The sequence below is a fragment of the Melospiza georgiana genome, chromosome 25, assembly GCF_028018845.1.
Source record: "Melospiza georgiana isolate bMelGeo1 chromosome 25, bMelGeo1.pri, whole genome shotgun sequence".
Classification (NCBI taxonomy): Eukaryota; Metazoa; Chordata; class Aves; order Passeriformes; family Passerellidae; genus Melospiza; species Melospiza georgiana.
In genome coordinates, this window is record NC_080454.1 from 6,476,148 (window position 1) to 6,497,490 (window position 21,343).

Consider the following 21,343-nt stretch of genomic DNA (forward strand, 5'->3'; position numbering starts at 1 on the left):
CGGGGGGGGGGCCAGGAAGATGTGGAACCCCCAGCCAGGAGTGTTCCCAATACGGGGGGCTCCGACCCTGGGGGTCACCCGTGATTATCCAGCGTGGATCCTCCCACGGGGGATGGAGATGGAGCGGCGCACGGAGCTCGTCCCGCACCGGGCACTGCGGGATCCGCGGGCAGCGACCCCTCCCCCTGGGCCCAGCCCCCACCCTTTGTCCCCCTCCCTTTGCCCAAATCCGTCCCATCGCCCCCCCCAAACCCCTCCCCATCGCCCCCCAATAAACGGGCCCGGGCCCAACTGGGAAGCTTTACTGGGAGCACTGGGAGCAGGCACTGGGCGGGGGCAGAGCGCCAGCGGGGCTGGGGGGACACGGGACCCCCCAAAATCAGCGGAGCAGGGATGGAGCGGGGGGTCCCGGCAGGGCCCGAGCCCACGGGGAGGGGCTGCGGCCGCCGCCGGCTCAGGAGCTCTGTGGGCAGAGAAAAGGGGGTGACACCGGGCTGGGGGCCCCGGCGGGAGCGCACCCGCTCCGCCACGGGGGGGACGCCACCCCCGGCACCCGCCCTGACCTTCTTGCGCAGGGAGAAGCCGAGCCCCAGCGCCAGAAAGACGAAGCCCAAGACGAAGCCCCCAATCCCCATCAATATCTTGAGGCGGGCAGCGTCCGACGGCATCTCTGGGGGGTCCGCAGGGCTCAGCACCCCCAAAACCTCTCACCGACACACCAAGGAGCTCCGAGCGCCCCCTCCAGGCTCATTCCAGTCTCTCCCAGTCGCAACCGGCATCCTCTAAACCCCCTGCCCTTTGCTCCCAGCGCCCCCAAACTCCCTCCCAGTCACACCCAGCACCCCCAAACTCCCTCCCAGTGCCCACCACGACCCCTTCAACCCCATCCCACCCTCCCCAGCATCCCCCAAACCCCTGCCCAGCCCTTGCCCAGCCCCCAGCCGCTCTCCCACTTCCAGCCCGGCTCTCTCCAGCTCCCTCCCAGTGGCTCCCAGCACAGCCCAGCGGCTCTGCCAGCGCCCCCAGAGGCTCCCCCGCACCCCAGTGCCGCCTCAGGGGCTGCTCCAGGCTGACGTGCTCCACCTGGCAGCTGTAGCTGAGCCCGCGCCGGGGCGGCGTTTCCAGCAGCACCAGCAGCTGGTAGGTCCAGTCCCCGTTGGGGACCACGTCGGTGGCCACCACGTGCTCCGAGAGCTCCTGCTGGCCCTGGAACCACCTCACCTGGATGGCAGCAGGGTAGAAATCCATCACGGAGCAGAACAGGCGGCCGGGGCCGGGCTGGGAGCTCGAGGGGGGCACCAGCGAGATGGACACGCTGGGGGACACCGGGAGAGAGAGAGGAGAGGGCTGGGTTTGGCTGGAAAGGGACTGGAATGGGCTAGGGAGGGACTGGGAGCGATTGGGGTGGCACTGAGAGAGATGGGAAAGGGCGGGGCGCGCTGGGACGGATGTTGAACGTCCGGGCTTGAACGAAGAATGAACTGGGAAATAATTTGGAACGGATTTGGAATAGCTTGAGAAGAGGAGGGACAGACTTTGGAAGTACTGAGAGCGACTAGGATGCACTCGGAGGGATTTTGGTGGCCCTGGAATTAACTGGGAATGAAGTGCGCGGCACTGGGAGGCCGAGTCCAGCGCGGGGCCCTCGGGATTTTAGCGCCAGGGACTCTGCATGGCAACCGATGAGTCACCAGACAGACGCACTCTCATTGGCTGAAAGGAGCCGGCTACACGGACAACCGGGATGGACACGCCGGGCAGGCCCAGGGATGGACTGGGACGGACTGGGAGAGCCACGGGGGTCACTGGGTGGGACAGGAGGCCCCGGGGTTGTTCCGAAGGCGGGCTGAGGGCCCGGGGCTGATTCTCAGAGACGTTTTGAGGGGCTCCAGGGTCATTGGCAGGGCAGGGCCCGAGGGGACACGCTCTGCCCCGCGCTCACCTCGGTGCCCCGTGAGGAACGGGGCAGCAAGCTCGTAGCCGGCCCGGCAGAACGTGTCAACCGCAGCCCGATTATCCTCCAGTATTTCCGGGATTCCGTGGCAGCACCGAGCCTGTGTCTCCCCATAGGGGGTGTCTCCCACGAACACCCCCACGTCGCTGTCGAACATCATGTACTGCTTCCGGTTGTAGATGTACCTCCTCACGAACCTCACCTTCTCCGTACCATTAATGAAGTAATGGTACGTTCTCTCGTTCTCATCTCCTGGAACACTCCTGTGAGTGCAGAACACAGATCCGGGGTTCTCCCCCCAGCACGCCACCAGCGCTCCGGGGGCCACCCTGGATCCCCACTCCACACCCGCTGTGCCCCATGGCCGCCATGGGACCCTCCTGCCCGCGCTGCCGCTTCCTCTTTGCCGCCCTTCCCCACTTTCCTCTTTCACATCCGCTCCCCTCCCACCTTCGGCCGCTCCCAAATGACTTTTGCGGTGCCATTTCACCACAATTCCCCCGATACACAGCCCCCTCGGGATCACTTTTGGCGGCCCACCTCCCGTTTTTCCCCCTTCCCCACCCTCTCACACCCCTCCCACCACCCCTCAGCCCGTCCCGCTCTCCCTTTGGGGGGTCCCCTCCTCCTCCCCCTCCATTGCGGGCTCCCCCCTTCTCCCCCCCTGTCCCAGCGCCTCCCGCCCCCGCTCACCCGAGAGCTCCGCGCCCGCAGCCGGGGGGGCTCCCAGCACCACCAGTGCCACCAGCAGGGCCCCAGCTGCCGCCCCTCGCCCCATGGCCGGGGCCGGGCAGGGAGCAGCAGCCCCAAAGCAGCCGCGCTGCGCTGGGAGCGCCAGTCCGGAGCAGGGCGGGCTCGGCAGCGCCGCGCGCTCTCATTGGCTGCCGCCGCTTGGGGGCAGCGATCGGCCACGGGCTCTGCCCGGCAACCGAAGAGGCAATCCAACGCTCCGAGCACTCATTGGCTGCGCTGCCTCCTGTCTGCGCCGCCATTGGCTGAGGCCTTTCCGGGACGCTGCAGACCCGGGCTGGGGGTTTTTTGGGAAGGGGGAACCTTGGGGCGCTGGGCAGGTGGGGCGGGAATGGAGAGGCGCGGGCTATCGTGGACAATCAAAGCCGCTCATTTCACATTTAGCCCCTATTTTTGGGTTACTGAGCTCATTCAGAATTTTCTGTTCGGATCCCTCTGTCCCGCTGTCCTGGTTTGAAAAGGAAGTGAGTTTTTTGGGATTCTGTGGTCAAACCAATCGGTGTTCAGATTTGAATATTGCTGCCTTGTGTGGCCCCTGAGGACATGGATTCACCTCTGAGCACACAGGGGGTTAAAAGCAGAGAACTCCCAGGGGAAGCTCTCTTGGTTCCGGTGGGTGAAAGGTTCAGAGCTGCCCTGCCCGGCTGCGGGCTGGGTGCGGGAGGGGAAGCCAAGCGGCCGGCTGAGGAGAGCCGGGCCTTGGACAGAGAAGGGAGGTGAAGCCCCTGCAGGATGGAAGGGTGGAGGAGCACTGAGACGCATCGGGCAGCGCCCCCAGAGAGAGAGAGAGAGCCGGTGCCTGTGCCTGTGCCTCCTTGAAATTTGCTCTCTTGTGCTGGCAGCACAGCTGAGAAGGAGAAAGGGTGCAGAGAGAAGGTGCCCGGCAGGGCCAGCGTGGGAGTTCTGGGGAGGCAGAGCCTGAGATTTTAACCCTTTTCTTGGATGATGGAAACCTTACAAATGCTGATTCTCCTGGAGTTGAATGAGAAGAGAGATAGAGATGAGATAAGAGGAGATGGGCCACAAGAGAAGTTAAGAAGAATCTTAGGCGGGAGAAAATGATAGAGTGGCCTTTGGCTGGACTTTTCTTGCATACCCATGGACAGAACCATTTTTCCTGTGACACAGAGATTGCATTTAGGGGGAGGCAATGGCTCGGAGCCAAGAGAGTGCAGTGATGTGATGTGAAGGAGTGGCAAGAACAGAGACAATGGATGAGGAGGGTGGTGGTGCCCTCTGCCTTCAGTGAGGAAGAAGATCTTTGTTCTTGAGACCCCCTCGGCCCCAGGGGGTGAATTTGGGAGGGACAGGTGTCCCAAAAGTGAGAGACTGTGCTCATTTTTGGAACTGGGCAAAGCATCCTTAAAAGGGGAACCCCAGAAGCAGCTCTGGTCCATGTGCAGTGCTGAGAGCACTGGGCATGGAAGGAAGATATCACGATGGGAAATGATCTCCGGGCGGTGCCATGTGTGACATGAAAACACAAGAGGTTTCAACCGTATTTCCTGGGGAAGCCTGTGGCACAAGAGGGACTCCTCTCTCCTTGATGAACGTAGAGTTGATTATCTGAGGGGTGTTGAGGGACTGACAGATGGTGACCTGAGAGGTGGCAACTGAATTGCAAGTCCAAGGTTTTGCCTTACTGGGATGTATTGGAAATTCGGTTGGGGAGAGGAGGAATGTTTGGAAGGTTTTCATTATTTCTGTGTGTTTCTTTTATATATTTTAAGTTAAGAAAGATTTTTTTTCTTTGTATTCCGAAGCTGGAGCCTGCTTTGCTCTATTCCTGGTCACATCTCACAGCAGATACCAGGGAGAATGTATTTTCATGGGGGCAGTGGCATTGTGCCAGCATCAAACCGTGACACCAGGGAAAATGGCTGCTCGTGCCAGTCCATCCCCTTGCCCAGAAGGCGCTCGCTTGTGTTTGGGCATGAGCTGCTGGCCACAGCCAGCGGGCAGCACCCGCAGCATTGGCCATCAGACGCTGGGCTGATGTTTTCATCCAGAGAGAAAGAAAAACAGCCAGAAGCACACAAGGCAACTTGACAGCATCTCTGTAAGAATGTCATTGTCCTGTGAATGTCAATAGTGGATGGTGGTTTTGTGCTGCAGATAATCACTTCCAAGCAAAAATCATTCCAGGAAGGGACAACAGCCTCTGCCTTCTGACAGATACCCAGTGTGGCCACCAATTGCTCCAGGTGCTCCTGCCAACAGCCACCTGCAGAAAAGATCACATAGACCCCAAGGCACGTTGGCTTTGGCTGTCCTCTGGCAGAGATGTCCCCCGAGGCCACAGGTCTCTGTGGCAGGAGAGAAGCACCAGCATTGGCAGGCCTTGGGCATGGCAAATCTCCTTTGGCAGGGACTCTTCCACATCTGCTGCTGTCAGCGCTGCCCAGGGGACAGAGCAGTATTGGAACTCTGGGCCACACGTCCCGTGTCTGTGTCACACACCTGCCAGTGTGCCGGCCACCCAGCACCGGGACTGGTCCCAAAGAGGCCGTGGCAGGGCCTGTGGAAGGCCCCGGTGCCCTTCCTGCTCTGCTGCGCTGGCAGCCATGGGGGCTCATTCTGCTGCCCTGAGCAGGCAGAGCAGAGGAGCAGCTGCTTCTTGTTTGGGCCCTTGCTAAAGTTCCTGCTGGGCTGTGTCTTCAACACTTGGGGCAAGGTCTTGCCTGCAAGCTGGGGCAGTTTTGGTGGGGTGGGGGTGTCCCCAGGGCACGTGGAGGTGTGTCCTGGGGTTCTCTGTGACACAGTGCACCGTGGTCACCGTGGGATGGAAAGGGACAGAGTGTGCGAGGGTGACCCTTTGTGACACGCCGTGACGTAGGTGCTGGCGGCGCCACGGCCACGCCACAGTGCTGGGTGCACGCGACGGGAAAGGATGGGACAGAGCAGTGCTGTGAGGAGCCCCCACACAGCCAGCTCGTTCCTTGCTGACCCAGAGCTTTTCCGAGGCGTTCCCGGTGCAGGTGACCTCGAGGCCAGGCTGAGGGACTCGGGGACGTGGAGCATTTCCCAAGCGTCTGCAATCCCTGCGGCCGGTGCCCTGGAGGACAGACTGTGGGACTTGCAGTCCTATTTCCTTCCTGAGACTTCTCTCTTGCTGCTGCCCTCGAGGACAGACTGCAGGACTTCCTGTCCTGTAGCCTTCCCGAGGCTCCTCTTTTGCAGGTGCCTTCAGGGCACGACTGCAGCACTTGCTCATCTTCAGCCCTTCCGAGGCCTCTCTGCTTCAGCAAGCACTCCTAACTGCAAAGAGTGACATGGAGCAGAGACCCCACAGTGTGCCCAAGCTGGCCTGGCTGGAGGAGGAAGAGGCTGGAGCTACCTCAGCACAGCAGCCTGAAGAACTGGAGCAGTTCCAGCTGCTGCAGGAGCGTGAGTATCAGAGCTGGGCCGCAGGGCTGGTGCCTGTAGCCAGCTTGGCCCCATCCCATCCCATCCCATCCCATCCCATCCCATCCCATCCCATCCCATCCCATCCCATCCCATCCCATCCCATCCCATCCCATCCCTGTGGACATATCCATGGATAGGACAGAAGCTGGGCTGGAGCCCCTGGCAGCCGCGCTCCATCCCCCGGGGCATCCCGAGGCTCTCCCTGCCTCGGGGGAGCCCAGGGCTGGGCTGTGTTCTCTGGCCTCTCCCGCAGCCCCTCAGCTCTGGCTGCGCTCGCTCTTTGCCAGATGCAGCCAAGGACAGGACACAAGAACAGGAAGCCGCCCGTGGCCGCTAGGGTAGAATGGCGCAGGTACCTGCGGCCATCCCCACCTGGGCTGGGCCTGCTGGCACTGCTCAGCCAAGCACCAGGCTTGGAGCGCTCCATGGATTCTCCCTCCCTTGCTGCCCTTCTCCTGCAGACCCTCTGTGAATTCATCACGTGCCCTTGGCAGGAAGAGACCGCCGGTGTGGGCACGGGTGTCTTGACCAACCTTCCGTTCCTCTATGCCGAGAGCGGTGCTGCCATGCTGGATTTGCTTGTGGAGAAGGGTGTCACCAATCCAACGCAAGTAAGCAGCCTAGGCAAGGGCTCCATGGCCCCAGCAGTGGTGTGGCGCCTCCAGCCGGCTCTGCCGGGCTCCCTCGGCCTCTGAGACCCGGCCCACTGCGGTTGGAAGGGAAGCACTTCTCAGGGGAAGTTGCTGCTCTGGCAGCTCTGCGAGTCTCCCCGTGCCCTCTGCAGGTGCCCGCCATGGTGAGGTACATCCACCAGTGGCTCACGGCCAATGAGGCTGCTGGGCACAGGCTGGACAAGGCCCTTCTGGAGCTGACCCAGGAACACCCCTGTGACGTGCTGATCACCCTCTTGCGCTGGGCCCCATCGTGTGACAGGTAGGGCAGCCCCACGTGCCTTGAGAGCTTAGGCTTCACCGGCCATCACCCTGTAGAGCCTGTCCCTGCTGACTGCCAGACAGGCGGGCAGTTCCAGGATCCTCTGGCTCCTCTGTTTTCCAGTGCTGCCATGTCAGCTCCTGAGCCTGGTGCCACGCTCCCTCCGTGCCCCTCCGGCCCTGTACCCACGTGGGCTGGCTGGCGGCTGCCGGCCAGGGGCAGTGGGCAGAGGCAGGGCTGAGGGCCAGTGTGGGGCCCTGCAGCTGCCCAGGCCACGGCGCTGTGGCCGAGCCCGCCCTGACACAGAGCTCTGACCCCACAGAGCTGCCGCCACCATGTGGGGAACTATCATGTCCTCGAGCAGGACTGCGGAGCCGGCGCTGCAGCTGCTCCTCCATGTGCTGAGCGCCTGGCCAGTGCACAGCGTGTGCACCTCCGATGGGGACGACGCAGGAGTCTTTGCCCTGGCTGTGAGTTTCTGGTGCCGGCCTTTGCCAGCCCCCAGGCCGCCTCTCCAGCAGCCAGCTCTCTGTGCTCCCCCCAGCTGCATCTCCCTGCCTCAGGCACTGGGCTGAATCCTGCCTTAGGGGCAGGGCTCAGGGGCACCAGGCCGGCTGCTCCCCCCGTGTCTCCCCCGGCCTCTCCCTCGCACGCTCGGGCCCTGCCACGTGGATGTCTTGGCCACTGAGTGTTGTCTCTGGCTGTTTTATTTCTTGCAGGCAACCGTGGCACTGTGGAAAATCTTCAATCTGGCCTGGCGCTCGCCTGTTGTGCTGGAGTATTTCCCCAGTCTCTTTCTGCATCTGCTCTTCCAAGCTTACATCAGCACGCAGGAGATGCCAGAAGAGGTTGAGACCTTCTGGCAGGGATGCCAGGAGCAACACGGCCTCTCCGCCAACCCCAACAGGTGCTCCATGCCAGTCCTCCCAGTCTCCCCATCCCTCCCATGCCCCAGGGCAGGAGCCGGGGCTCCCAGCGTGACCTGGCCTTTGCTCTGCACACAGCTTTGCGCTGCAGACCCTGAAGGCCCTGCTCTGCCCAATGCGCTATGAGCACGTGGTGCTGTCCATGGAACACAAGCGTGCCTGGGACACGCTGCTCCGTGCTGACACCCACCACTGTGCAGTGGGTCTGCTGGCCAGGTGAGACCTCGTTCTCCCCACCGCCCCTCTCCTTTGTGCCCGCAACGCCCCACACAGTCCCCGTGCTCGTGGGCGGCAGGGCCTTGTCACCAAGGGAGGGATGAGCAGACTGGAAAGGGCCGGCAGAGGAGGGTGCCCGGGAACAGCCGCCTCCCAAAGCGCCCCCGGGGTGCTCGGGAGCAGAGCAGAGCTCTGCCAGTCAGCCCTGGGAGAGGTTTGCCCGCCCGGCCCAGGAGCAATGGTGCCTTTTTCTCCCTGCCAGGGAGATGCGCTGTGTCTCCATCATCAGGTGCTGTGGCATGGCATCCTGCCTCTTTGAGCTGCTCAGCCAAGGCATTTCAGACTGGGAACTGCCCGCCCTGGCCTTCCTGGTGGAGGTGAGCCCCATGGCCAGCGCTGCCTGGCTGAGCTGCCTCCCAGCCCTCTGCCCTCTCGTAGCCGCAGCTGCCTGGGACGCTGCCTGTGCCCTGTGCTGCTGCCTTGGCTCGGCCCTGTGCACTTCTAAGCTCCTGCCAGCTGGCACCTCTGTGCCTGCTCTGTGCCTTGCAGCTCCTGGATTGCCTGGACTTGAGCAAATGCGCTGAACAAGTCCTGGAGATCCTGACAAGGCACCTGCAGAGCCAGTCCAGGGAGACGCGTTGCGTGGCGCTCCGAGGCCTCGTGGTGCTCACCTCGATGGTAAGGAGGAGGCAGCAGCTGAAGCTGTGCTGGCAGCGTGAGGCTGGGGCAAGCAGCCCCTGGGCTTAGCTGGGCTTTGGCAGCTGTGGCAGCTGCTCCCAGCTCTCCAGGCTCCCTGTTCAGCTGCCCGAGTGCTTCAGGACAGGCCTTTGGCCTCTGAGCCCTGCAGCAGCAGCAGCAGCAGCAGCAGCAGCAGCAGCAGCAGCAGCGTGGGGTTGCCCAGCCTTGTTTTGCACACAGGATCCAAGCATGTACAGCCTGACCGAAAGCCTTGTGAAGCCACTGTGTTATAGGGATGAAGACATCGTGGAGAAGACCCTCATTGTGCTCATCCTGCTGATGCTGCAGGAAGACCTGGCAATAGCCAGCCCCATCGCCCTGCAGCTGGCTGAGGCGCTCTGGCAGCTCTTTGACAATGTGAGGCTCTGTGCCCCCAGCCACGGGCACTTGGGTGCTGCCTTGGGCCTGGGCACAGGGGGCCTGGAGCAGCGGATGTGGAGGGCTTTGGCTTCCTTTGCAACAGGACAACAGCCTTGTGCAGCTGCTCTCCATTCGCCTCTTCCAAGATGTGATCACGCTAGTAGTGGCAAAGGGAGAAAAGCCCCTGAAGAAGCCTGTGAGCCAGAGCCTGCTCCCACTCTTCTTCCACTGCCACGATGAGAACCAGTGTGTGGCACAGGTGAGGCCTCCTGGGTGTCCCCATGGAAGGGGGCTCAGCTGTCTCCCCACCCCCTGGCACCTGACGGGCTCCAGCCTCCTCCCAGCCCTGGCACAGAGATTCGGCTCCTGTGCCCTGGGCTGCGGTGCCACCTCTGGGTCTCTGCTGCTCTGCAGGCCTCTCGGGAAACGCTGCTTTCTGCAGTGAGGTTCCTGAAGAGGAAGGATCTCAAGCAGCCGCTGCAGATGGATCAAATGTAGAGATTTGCTGAGTGCTTGGTAAGGACAGCCTGGAATGCCCAGCCCAATCCCCGGAGCAGCCGCCTGCCCACGGCGCCCAGTCTGTGGGGCTGGCAGCTGTGGCCCCTGCCCAGTGCCGCACGCAGGGGCACCGGCCTGCGCCCCACACGCCGCTCCCTTCCCTGGGCTGTGCGGGCTCTGCTCCAGGCTCCTGTGGCCCCAAGGCCGGTGCCGACGGAGCCCCGAGCCAGCCGGGCTCTGCTGCGGGGCGGCACCGCGGCTCGCCGGGCCCTGTGCCCCGTGCCGAGCCCGGCGCCTGCGGCTGCTGGCCGGGCCTCGGGGCTCTGTGGGCAGGGGGAGCAGCACCGGCCGTGGGGAGCGCCCGGCCCAGGGGCAGGGCCCGCATCAACCCTTTCCCTCCGTGCCCTGCCGCTCTCTGCAGCTGGCAGAGGACAGGAGCCGAGCGGCCGAGCACCTGCGCCGGGCCCTGCCCTACCTGCGGAGCGCACAGGAGCCCCTGCGAGAGGCGGCCGTCAGGTTCATGGGTGAGCGCCAAGCCCGGCTCCCTCCCCGGCCCGCCCCATTGCCGCAGCTCGGCCCCGGCCCCGCCTGCTGTGCCGGCAGCAGGATCCGGGCGCGGGCATGGGCAGCCCCCGCTGGCCTGGGCATTGCTGCTGCCGCCCTCTGGCAGCCGTGCCCTGGGGCGGCAGCGTGCGCCAGGGGCCCGGGCTGAGCCCTGCCGGGCCAGCAGGGCGTGTGGCCTCAGGGCTGGCAGCGCCCGTGGGCGGCAGCTGTGCCTCTGAAGGCAGGACACGCTCTGTGTTCCCCAGGGATGGCCGGGCGCTACCTGACAGGGCAGCAGCCGCAGTTCCGCATCATCTGCAGCGGTGAGTGAGGCCCGCGGGCTCTCGGCGGGGGCTGCCGCTGGCAGCTGCGTTCCCTGGCCCGCCCGCCGACGGCTCCGCTCCCTGCGCGCCCCAAGGGCAGCGGGGCCACAGCACAGACACCTTGCAGGGGCCTGCGGGGCATTCCTGGCCAGCAACTGCCAGCTCGTCCTTCTTGGCTCCTGCTTCCTCCAGGCCGTGCCAGCAGCTGCGTGGCACGGACGAGGCTGGAGGCTCCGCCCAGCTCCCCGCAGATCCAGCCTCTGACTGTGCCTCTGTTTCTCTCTCTGCAGCCCTTCAGGACGTGACGGATGACACCAGCCCTGCCATCTCATGTCTGGCGCTTCAAGCTCTGCACATCCTTTTAGCCGTACAGAGCGTTCCCTCCTCCCGGCTCCAGAGGATGCGAGACCAACTCCGCCGCCTCTGGAAGTCGCGGCCTTTCCTGTGTGCCCGTGGCTGAGTGTCCTGCCGCGGCGCTGTGCAGAACTGATCCGGGAGGCTGCGTCTGCTGGGGCCGCCTGAGCCTGCGGGGAACACCTCTCCTCTGCCAGCACTTCCTTTCCCTTCACCCACTAGAGGAACATTAAATGGCTGTTGTCGACGGAAGGGAACCAGGACATCATTTTGATCATCACAGGCTCGATTTTATTGATCAGTACGGCGGGTTAAATACAGTTAATAATGAGCTTCATACATATTGCAAAAGTTGAGCTCAGGATTGGTCAGCTTGCATATCAGCACCTACGCCTACTTCTACATTCCTATGGTTCTACTTTTGATACTTTCTACATATTCTTAGGATGTATTCAGGGCTAATCTCAACTCCCTATCCTCATGTTGCAGCAAGGTCGCTGCTGACTCTTCCTTTTAGCTTGCTGACTGCTGACTTTTCTCCTTCAGTTTAACCAGTGGCATTATGTCAGTGTGGCCTTTCTCAGCTAACCAATTATTAATAATGCTCTCCACATTTCCCCCGTTTTCTTCTTGTGCAAGGAGATTAGTTTGCCATGTTTCTGCTATTGTACGGCTGACCATGTTTTGGATACAGTTAAAGATACAAGGCAAAATAAGCAAAAACAGTAAAATTATACCCAGCAGTCCTATAACGTAGATCACAAGGTTCCTCAGCCACGGTCCGAGTCCTAAGCCTTTAAGCCATTCGTCAATTCCTAAACCGTCTTCTTCCTTAAGTTTGTGAAGTCCCTGTTGTAATTCTTTTATCTTAGTGTGAATGGACACTGAATGATCAGACAGATTCATGCAACACATTCCCTCGAACTCTTCACATCCATGTCCTTGTGCTAAGAGCAAAAAATCTACAGCAGCTCTATTTTGCAAAACAGCATGGTTAACACTTTGCACATCTGCAATTAGCATGTCTAGAATTTGTGATGTCTTGTTCAGCTCATTCTTTGCCCAGCATCCTAATTGTTTTGCCAAATTCATGGCTTTATTGGCAGATCCTCCTGGTAAGATAGTTGAAACCACCACCTGTTTGAACGTGCCCCAAAACCGTGGATCTCCTATCTTGCTGCAGTCTAAGTCATGTATGCTACGTTTTCTCCTGTTTGAATTTTGACTCAGCTGCATTAGCAAGGACACATTAGGATGAAACAGTGACAATTTTCCCAAAAAACAGGGTCCACCCTGTGGTTTAGCTGGTATACCATTCCATGCCCTGTCTCCACAAATCAAAAATATTCCTGTGGGTAATTTCATTGGTGCTGTGATATTTGTGCCGTTACATTGACTGTAATGCTGTGGAGAGAATTCACTCACATTCAGGGATGAATCTAGGGTGGCCCATGTTTCTTTAGGTTGGTTTAAATTCTGAGCACCCGAAAGTTTGAAGCTAAACCATCCACCAGCTGTAGTGTTAGATATGCTGGCATTTGTACTTCCAAAAAGATCCAATTCCTCAGGAGGAGAATGCAAAGAGGTGTTAAGTGATTGGATTAGTAAGCATTGACGATAGCCATCACTCTGACCTGCAGTATACCCTTGTTGCACCGGCAATGTGATGTTTGACATGTTAGACATACATAAGGTTTGATTGTTTATCAAACTGCAAAATTCTCCCGGAGACCACACCGGAAGTCCCACCAGGCATGTTCGAAATGGGTTAGTGACTCCTCCAAGACTAAGACAGAGTGATGATTGGTTAGTTTGATTAGCAAGTGTTACCCATAAATTTTCCCTTGGTTGACTAAAGTGTGTTACTCCTACTGCTTCACTTGCTACAGCATTGAGCAGTATAACAAAAACAAACCTTATTTTTCTTTCTGCTTACTTTGCTTCTCCTTTTCTTCCTTCTGCTTACGTTGTTTTTTCCTTTCTTCGCTGTCTTTTCCCTGGCTTGCTAGATTGTCTATTGTAAGGCTGAGTCAATTCTTGAATATACTGGTCTAATTCTAAATCAGCATTCTTGCTCACAAGTATAGCACGAGGTAAGTTTGAAGGCAAATCAGCTTTGCAGCGAGCTGCTATGATGCGTGAGGCTCTAGTAATTTCAAATATTCTAAGGTTTTCCTGTAACTTCCACCTAAGATATGCTATAACCACTTGTTCTGCACTCTCAAAGAGCTGTAATCCTGTCCGTCCTGGCAGGCCAGTACTTTGTTCAAGAGCTCTAACCCAGATATGATTTCGAATCCACTTTCCAAAACAAGATGTACACCATAAATATCCCAATGACTTCTGTGAATACCAATAAACCTGATTACAATCTGCACAATGCAAAGCTACCCATGCATAGCATTTATCTTTATCTTTTTTGCAAACATAACAAGGAAGCGAATGTAAGTAAGGACCAGTATAAAATTGTGTATCTTCAACCCAAAGCAACCAATTCAATGGTGGTGATCCCAAAGCCTCTTCAGCCTTTTTACTATATGAGGCTAACAGCTCAAGGTCTTTCTTTAACACAAGGTGTATCTTATTTCGTAATCGTAGTTCTTGTTTGTTATCCTCCTCAACAACTATATCCTCCCGAGGGTCCCACAACAGTAAAATTATTCTAATCATAGAAAATTAATTAGCAATCACTGATACCCCTATTCAAATGAGTTCCCTTTTTTGCCTTCTTTTTCTTATCTGTCTTCAATCTTGCTGCTCCTAATTTCACTGGTCCTGCCACTTTCAAACTTAATTTTTGCAACTTATCAATGCAGTAATCTAATGCTCTATCAGGATCCCCTTGGAAGGGTCCTACAACTGAATGCTGTGTTAAAGGCACTAATTTCCTACACCTTATAGAAACTATACGTGATTTACTTTGAACCTTAACTCTATTTACAATACATTGTATTTCCCATCGATAATAAGCAAGAACCTTCTGTTCAGGAGACTCATAAAGATTTAAAGCTATATATGCGTTTTGTCCCGTTTGTCTCCTTAATTCATCTTGCCAGCTTTTTCCCCACGTATGCTCGTGTTCACAAGTATGACACCACAAATCCCGTAATAATGATTGTTCTATCCAAAAAGTTCTTTTACAACCCCCACAACGTAGAGCTATCCAGGCAGCACAATGTGAATTGTGACAGTCAAGGCAATGTAGTTTCGCTGGATCTGTTAAATGAAAAGTTGATAATGAGTCAATGAAACCAATCAACTCCTGGACCGTCCGGTAGTGACGTGTCAGTGCTCTGTCCACCGCTTCCGAGTGCCCCTTCAATTGTAACAGTAATGGTTGTAGGACTAGAAGCAGTTTCTTCCCCAGTCGCTCCTTGTCCTCCTCCATAAGGCGATCCACCAGAGGCTGCATCAAAAATAGGTTTAGTCCACTTAGCAGGCACCCACAAAGGCCCTGTAGGTGAGGAAACACAAAGATACCCCCGACCCCAATATAATACTTTTGCAGGTTTTTCCCATAATCCTGTACTTGGGTTCTTATACTTTACCCAGACCTCTGTTTCCTTAGTATTTTCCTGACCTGACCTCGGATGATGTTTCATTGCAGGGGGGGTATCATCTTCCCCAAAAATGCATAAATGATTAATCACATACAAAACCTTAGCCAAACATGCTTGTGGATCTGTCAAATCTTGATGTTTTTCAATATACTGCTTAAGGGTACCGTTTGCTCTTTCCCGTAAAGCTTTCCTTAACTGTATCAGTAACTCATACAATCGTTTATTATTCACTTCCTTAATTGCTGCTTCCTCTATTAGTTTGACTACTCCTTCAACATACATAGAGTCTGTGACCACATTTAAAGGCTCCTGTAAGTTGGACACCGCCCATACTACTGCTAACAATTCCAAAGTTTGTAAGCTATCTGCAGGGTCTGCTGTGAGGAGTTGATGCTTCCATTGTCCTTTTTCTTGCCAGGTAACAGCAGCACGCCTTGATTTCTTTCCTGCATCTGTAAAAACTGTAATAGCTCCTTCTATGGGGTGTTCTTCTCTTAAAGGTCGAGTAATCCAGTTCCATTTTGTCATCCATTGCAAAACTCTAGGCACTAATTTACTAGTCTCTACTTTAGCAGGTGACATCAATAATGCTTCTTGTAAATTCTTTGAATTTATCAAGTACCAGTCCAAGGTTTCTTTTTCCATAGGCAATCTAATAGTAGCAGGTTCTCTACCATCCACTTCAAGAATTCTGAGACGCCCCTTTTTGATTAATGCAGCCAATTGTTCAATTTTTGAAGATATTGTTTTCTTATGCTGTAGTGGTGGTGATAACCATTCCAACACCCGTATCTCCCCCGTTTTCTTTTGCAACTGAGAGAGAGCACCAAGCAAGTGGCAAGGGCTATTCCAAATAGTAAGGTCAATGGGGTGGTCGAGTTGTCGACGAGACACATGCCCTTGCTGTACACAGTTACTAATTTGCTGCAAGGCAAGATGATGCTCCTTTGTCAGGTGTACAGGAGTAGTAGGGTCTACACCTTTTAACAAAGGCCGTAGGGCTTCTAATAAGTGATTTGGTATTCCCACAATAGGCTTCAGCCACTGTAAGTCTCCCAGCAACTTCTGTGCGTCATGTAGAGTTTTAATGTCCAATTGTAATTCCAATTTTTGTGGTATCACTATTTGATCCGTCAAAGTCCATCCCAAATATTTCCAGGGCTTTGTAGTCTGAATTTTCTCTGCAGCAATAACAAGTGAATATGCAGCAAGAGTATTTTTAATGGTGTTAATCTGTAAAGAGGAGAATGGCTGTTGCTGTGCAAACAAAATATCGTCCATGTAATGATATATTATAGTTGCTGGCCATTTACGACGTAGTGGCTGTAATGCTGCATCAACATAAAGCTGACATAAAGTGGGAGAGTTGCGCATGCCCTGCGGAAGAGATGTCCATTCAAATCTTTTATCTGGTTCCCCACGATTTATTGCTGGTAAAGTAAAAGCGAATCTCTTCATGTCATCAGGATGCAGGCCAATAGTGAAAAAACAATCCTTTAGGTCAATAATTAAAAGTGGCCAGTGTTCTGGAATCATAGCTGGATTTGGAAGACCAGGCTGTAAGGCCCCCATAGGTTCCATTTGGTCATTTACAGCCCTCAAATCATGTATCAAACGATATTTCCCTGATTTCCTTTTGATTACAAAAATAGGTGTATTCCAAGGGCTTGTGGACAGTCTCAGGTGTCCCTTTGTATATTGTTCCTGTACCAATTCATGGGCATGCATAAGACTCTCCCCTTTTAATGGCCATTGCTTAACCATCACCGGTGTATCCGTTTTCCAGGTGAGTGGAATGGGAAAGTCCAAGCAATGGCAATTACCCCAAAGGGTGCTGATTAGTTAACACCACTCCCAATTGTGTTAAAATGTCCCTTCCAATTAAACAGGAAACTGTAGGAGGCAGTTGAACAATTGAAAACACAGCAGATATTTGTTGATTCTCAATGCACACAGACAAAGACGGCAACCTGCTTGCCAATGTAAATCCTCCTACTCCTGTGAGCATGTTTGATGAAGGAAATAGAGGCCAATGTTGTGGCCAGGCTTCTGGAGAAATGATGCTAGTATCTGCTCCTGTATCCAATAATCCGTAAAGGGTTATGCTTTGATGCCCATAGGTAATTTCAACCTTTTGCTTTGGTCTATTTTGTAAATCCACAGTTAGAAGTGTAACACCAGTAGAGCCAAAACCTTTTTCATCCCGTGCTTGTCCAGTAAATGATTGTATTCCTGATGTCATTTGTGACAGTGGTACCAATTGTGCAATGCGTTATCCTTTTGTAATTTTAATCGGAGGATAAAGGGTGTAAGCCATAATTTGTATTTCCCCTGTAAAGTCCGCATCGATAACACCAGGCAAAACAAATAATCCCAACATAGTTATAGAGGAACGTCCCAGCAATAATGCTCCACATGTTTGTCCATTTAGTATAAGAGGACCCTTTATTCCAGTGGGTATCCTCTCAGGCCGGTTTGTCATTAGTGTGACGTCTACTGCTGCTGATAAGTCCAAGCCGAAGCTCCGTGTTGTTGCGGGTTGCAGACAGGAGGTAGCAGCGATGTCACGGCAGCAGCTGGTGTCTCCGATGTCACGGCGGCAACTTGTGTCTGTCCCTCATTGCCGCATCGGTAACACTTGATGAATGGTCTCGAGCCTCTTTACGTGAATGCCAGTGAGCCATTTCGGAGAGAAGCAAGAGCAGCTAACACCTGATTTTGAGTAGACTATGCTTTTGCAACTCCAATCCTAATTCCTTTAAGGCTTCTGCTATAAATGCCTGTGAAGCTGTTGGCATTAATGCCATTCGCTCTAATGCTTCCTCAATAGTCTAATTTGCCCCTAAAGTAGCTAACACTCTTTGGGTTGCTGGATTGCTATTTTGCAAGGCACACCTGCTTCAATAGCGCCCTGCAACACCAGCCCGATCTATAGCAGTAGCTGCTCTATCGATAAAATTTCCAAATGATTCTTCCCTTCCTTGCTTGATACCCATATAAGCCGGTAACCCTCCTGGCTCTTTAACCATGTCTATTGCAACACGCACTAACCACATAGACTCTGTAAGTTTATCTTCTCCCGATATCATCTGTGCCTCTGTACGCAAATATGCCTCTAAGCCCATCAGCTCCTTTACTGTTACTCCATGTAACGGGTCATGTGCATTAAACAATAACTGCTGATGCTGAGTAAATATCAACCGAACTATTCCTCTTAAATCATTAGGACATAAAACCTGAGTATTAAAAAGATAATCTAACATTTGCTTAACAGGTTCACTTTTTACTCCAAACTGACTAACCGTAGAACGTAGCTGAGTTAACAGCTTCCAATCTAAGGGAGTATATTCTGCTATATTATGCGTAAGGTTCCCCTGTGCATCATACTGTGGTATGTATGTAACTGGACATGCAAGACTAGAAGCTATTTCCACCGCCTCACCATCCCCCATTTGCATTACTTCCTTCGCCAAAGCAGCCCAAGCTTCCCTCCTCTGTTTAGCCATCTCCCCCCACGGATCACGGTGTGCCCCTGGGATGGGATCTGGCCCTTTAAGGGTGCTATGCTGCTGGCGCTTCGGTGCAGACACCGAGGTTTCGCGCGGGGCGGGCAGTGAAGCAGAGGCTGGCTCGCGCGGGGGAAGCCCCGCTGGAGCTGGCAGTGAAACCGGAGCCGGCTCATTGAGGGGTAGCGGCGGAGGCAAGGCTGGCGGCGGAGGCGAAGCTGGCTTGCCCCTACTCCCACCATCCGACCCGCCTGAAGCTGGCGGCGGAGGCGAAGCTGGCTTGCTCCCACCTCCACCATCCGACTCGCCCTCCCCCTCTGACAGGAAAGGTGCAGACGGTTCCACTGCGCCTATAGAGAAATCCTCCACACCACTTTGCTGGGGACTCTTAGGCATAAGTACTTTAGTTACAGAGGGTGCCAGGGGATCATCTTCACGACCATACCCTATATTCCTCTTATGAGCTTCTGTCGCCCTTTCTGCTGCCTTTCTCTCAGAGACCTGCTGAAGTAACGTGTTATACACCACCCGCCATAACTTCCTGAATTTCTTTGCTGACTTATCATCGTCTAGTACTGTATCCCACAATATTTCCCCAAACTTTCTCCACTCTGACAACTCATGAACTGTATGAGAATTAGAAAAGATACCCTTAGCATGGCCATAAGCTAATAACCCTGGTAACTCCTTTTTTAAATCTATCCCTTTTATCCCACGCCGCTCTAAATAGGCGGTAAATAAATCATATGCCGCTTGCCTATCCATACCTATTAATCAGCGCGCGCTGTTGCAGCTCTCCAGGCTCCTGCGACACGTATTGGCTTAAGTCACCGTTGTGAACCTTAAGGGTGCTTCAAATTCCGGCACCGTCCCGGCTGCTGGGACCCAAACCCAACTTCCGGACCGTGGCGTAATCCCTTTTTCTTTTAATCCGAGAAAAAGGGCAGAGATTCGGTTATGCCCGCATTCTCCACCATTTGTCGACGGAAGGGAACCAGGACATCATTTTGATCATCACAGGCTCGATTTTATTGATCAGTACGGCGGGTTAAATACAGTTAATAATGAGCTTCATACATATTGCAAAAGTTGAGCTCAGGATTGGTCAGCTTGCATATCAGCACCTACGCCTACTTCTACATTCCTATGGTTCTACTTTTGATACTTTCTACATATTCTTAGGATGTATTCAGGGCTAATCTCAACTCCCTATCCTCATGTTGCAGCAAGGTCGCTGCTGACTCTTCCTTTTAGCTTGCTGACTGCTGACTTTTCTCCTTCAGTTTAACCAGTGGCATTATGTCAGTGTGGCCTTTCTCAGCTAACCAATTATTAATAATGCTCTCCACAGGCTGTGTTGGATAGCCGGGTGTCCAGGAGCTTTCTCTTGGTGCAGAGTGTCTTCAGGCCAATGGGGAAGAGGGGAAAGGCTGCTTGGTCTGTGCAATTTGCCCGAGCGTGCGGTGTGGAAGGGAAAGTGGCCAAACGCCCCTCAGCCTTTCGTGGTTCCTGCAGGAATGTTTTTGTTGCTGCATCGTCTTCTGGAGCTGGGGGAACAAGTGTGTTCCGTGTTGTGAGAGTCTGTCTGAAATATCCCTCATCTGCCTTAAGATTGTCATGGAGAGAGACCACCAAAAAATTAAAACCCCGGTTTGCTGATCCGGTGGCTGGGAAAGTCATGTGCCTGAGGCCTGAAAGTGTTGCAAAGTTGCTGTTTTCACAGATGTTGTTTGTTATACGCTACACTGAGCTCACAGGGCATCCTGCCCTTTTGCACAATAGCTCTGGAATCCTCCCTACCTCTCAGCCTGGCTGGTTTGAGCATTAGGGTGGTCCCCTCCCCCAAGAGAAGACCGTTCATAACCACTGTGGCAGACAAGTAGAGATGTAAGAAACCTCTTCATCAAAGGACTGAGACATGAAATCCCTATGTGAGAAGGCCCCTGTCACCTTCTTCCAGAGACTGGGACTGAAAGCCCCAACTCGGGGGAGGTGTACAGGGCGAGGAAGGAAAGCTGCCCAAAGGAAGATGGATGTTGCAGGTGTAGGCAGTGGACAACGAAAACAATGACTCTCGCCTGCTGCCAAACTTGGACTCTGTGTATCCTTATTTCCCACCCCTCCCCGAAGATACAATAAACTACCTTTCTTTCAGCTGCAAAATCCATCCCCCTTGCCCCAATGAAAAAGAGTATATTTGGGGTCCAGATGAACTGGGCCTCTGCGACCTCCCCAACGCAACAGGCGGGTCCTCGACTGGACTGGACCAAAGGACTTCGTCTCTACATTTGGTAGCTCTATCCCCTCTCTCTTACCCTCTCTCTCTCTGTCTCTTTTGTCTCTCTCTTCCCCCATCTTTTTCTCTCCCTTAATCCTTCTATTGCGTTTTGCTGTGGTCATTCAATAAAGGTGCATTTGTTTCGATTATCATTGCAAACCCCCTTGTACCGTGTCAGTTTTTTGGCACCCTGAGGTCAAATCCATGAAGCATCAGGAAACCCATCTGTGAGGACAGATCATGACACCCCCCGAGGACCCCTCCCCAAATTCCCCCCCATAGCCCCCCCAGCACCCCCAGACCCCGCTAAAACCCCCTCAAGTTCCCCCTAGACCCTCCCCAAATCCCCCCCAAACCTCCTCAAGGCCCCTCCTCAAATTCCCCTCACGACCCCTCCAGGACCCCTCACCTGTCCCTGCGCCTCCTCAGCAGCTCCCGGAGCCCCCTGTCCTCTCCCAGCGCCTCCCCCGCTCTCTCCAGCGCCTCCGGCAGGACCCGCCCGAGCCCGGGGCGGCTCCCGGGGGTCCCTGAGGGGGTCCCGGGGGGCGGGGGGGGGAGGGGGCGCCCGCTCCATGCCCGGCCCCGGGGTCAGGGGGCGCTGCTTCCAGCTCGGCTCTGGAGCAGCGAGGGTAGGGCGAGAGCTGCTGATGGGAGACGCCCGGTGATTGGTTGGTTTCGTAGAGGGCGCGGTGATTGACAATAGATGGGCGGGGCAGGCGGGCTTTGCCGAAGGCAGGCGCGCGGTGATTGGTTGGATAGAGGCAAAGAAGGCGGGAATTGCTGAGGGAAGACACCCGGTGATTGGTCGGTTCAGGTCGAGAGAGGCGAGAGTAGATGAGAGGAGGAACGCGGTGATTGGTTTGTTCCGTGTGTGAGAGGCGGGCGTGTCTGAAGGGAGGCATGCAGTGATTGGTTGGATAGGTGCACAGTGAGGCTGGTGTTCCTGAGGGGAGACCCGCGGTGATTGGTTGGTTTGGGGAGGGGCGCACTGCTATT

At 55.1% G+C, this 21,343-nt stretch overlaps 2 pseudogenes; one reads left to right on the forward strand and one right to left on the reverse strand.

Annotated features, from left to right (window-relative positions):
• LOC131093377 (uncharacterized) overlaps positions 1 to 21,343 on the forward strand; it is a 1,138,058-nt pseudogene that overhangs the window by 1,045,370 nt on the left and 71,345 nt on the right.
• The window catches only part of LOC131093378 (zinc finger protein 208-like), a 496,041-nt pseudogene that overhangs the window by 220,852 nt on the left and 253,846 nt on the right, over positions 1 to 21,343 (reverse strand).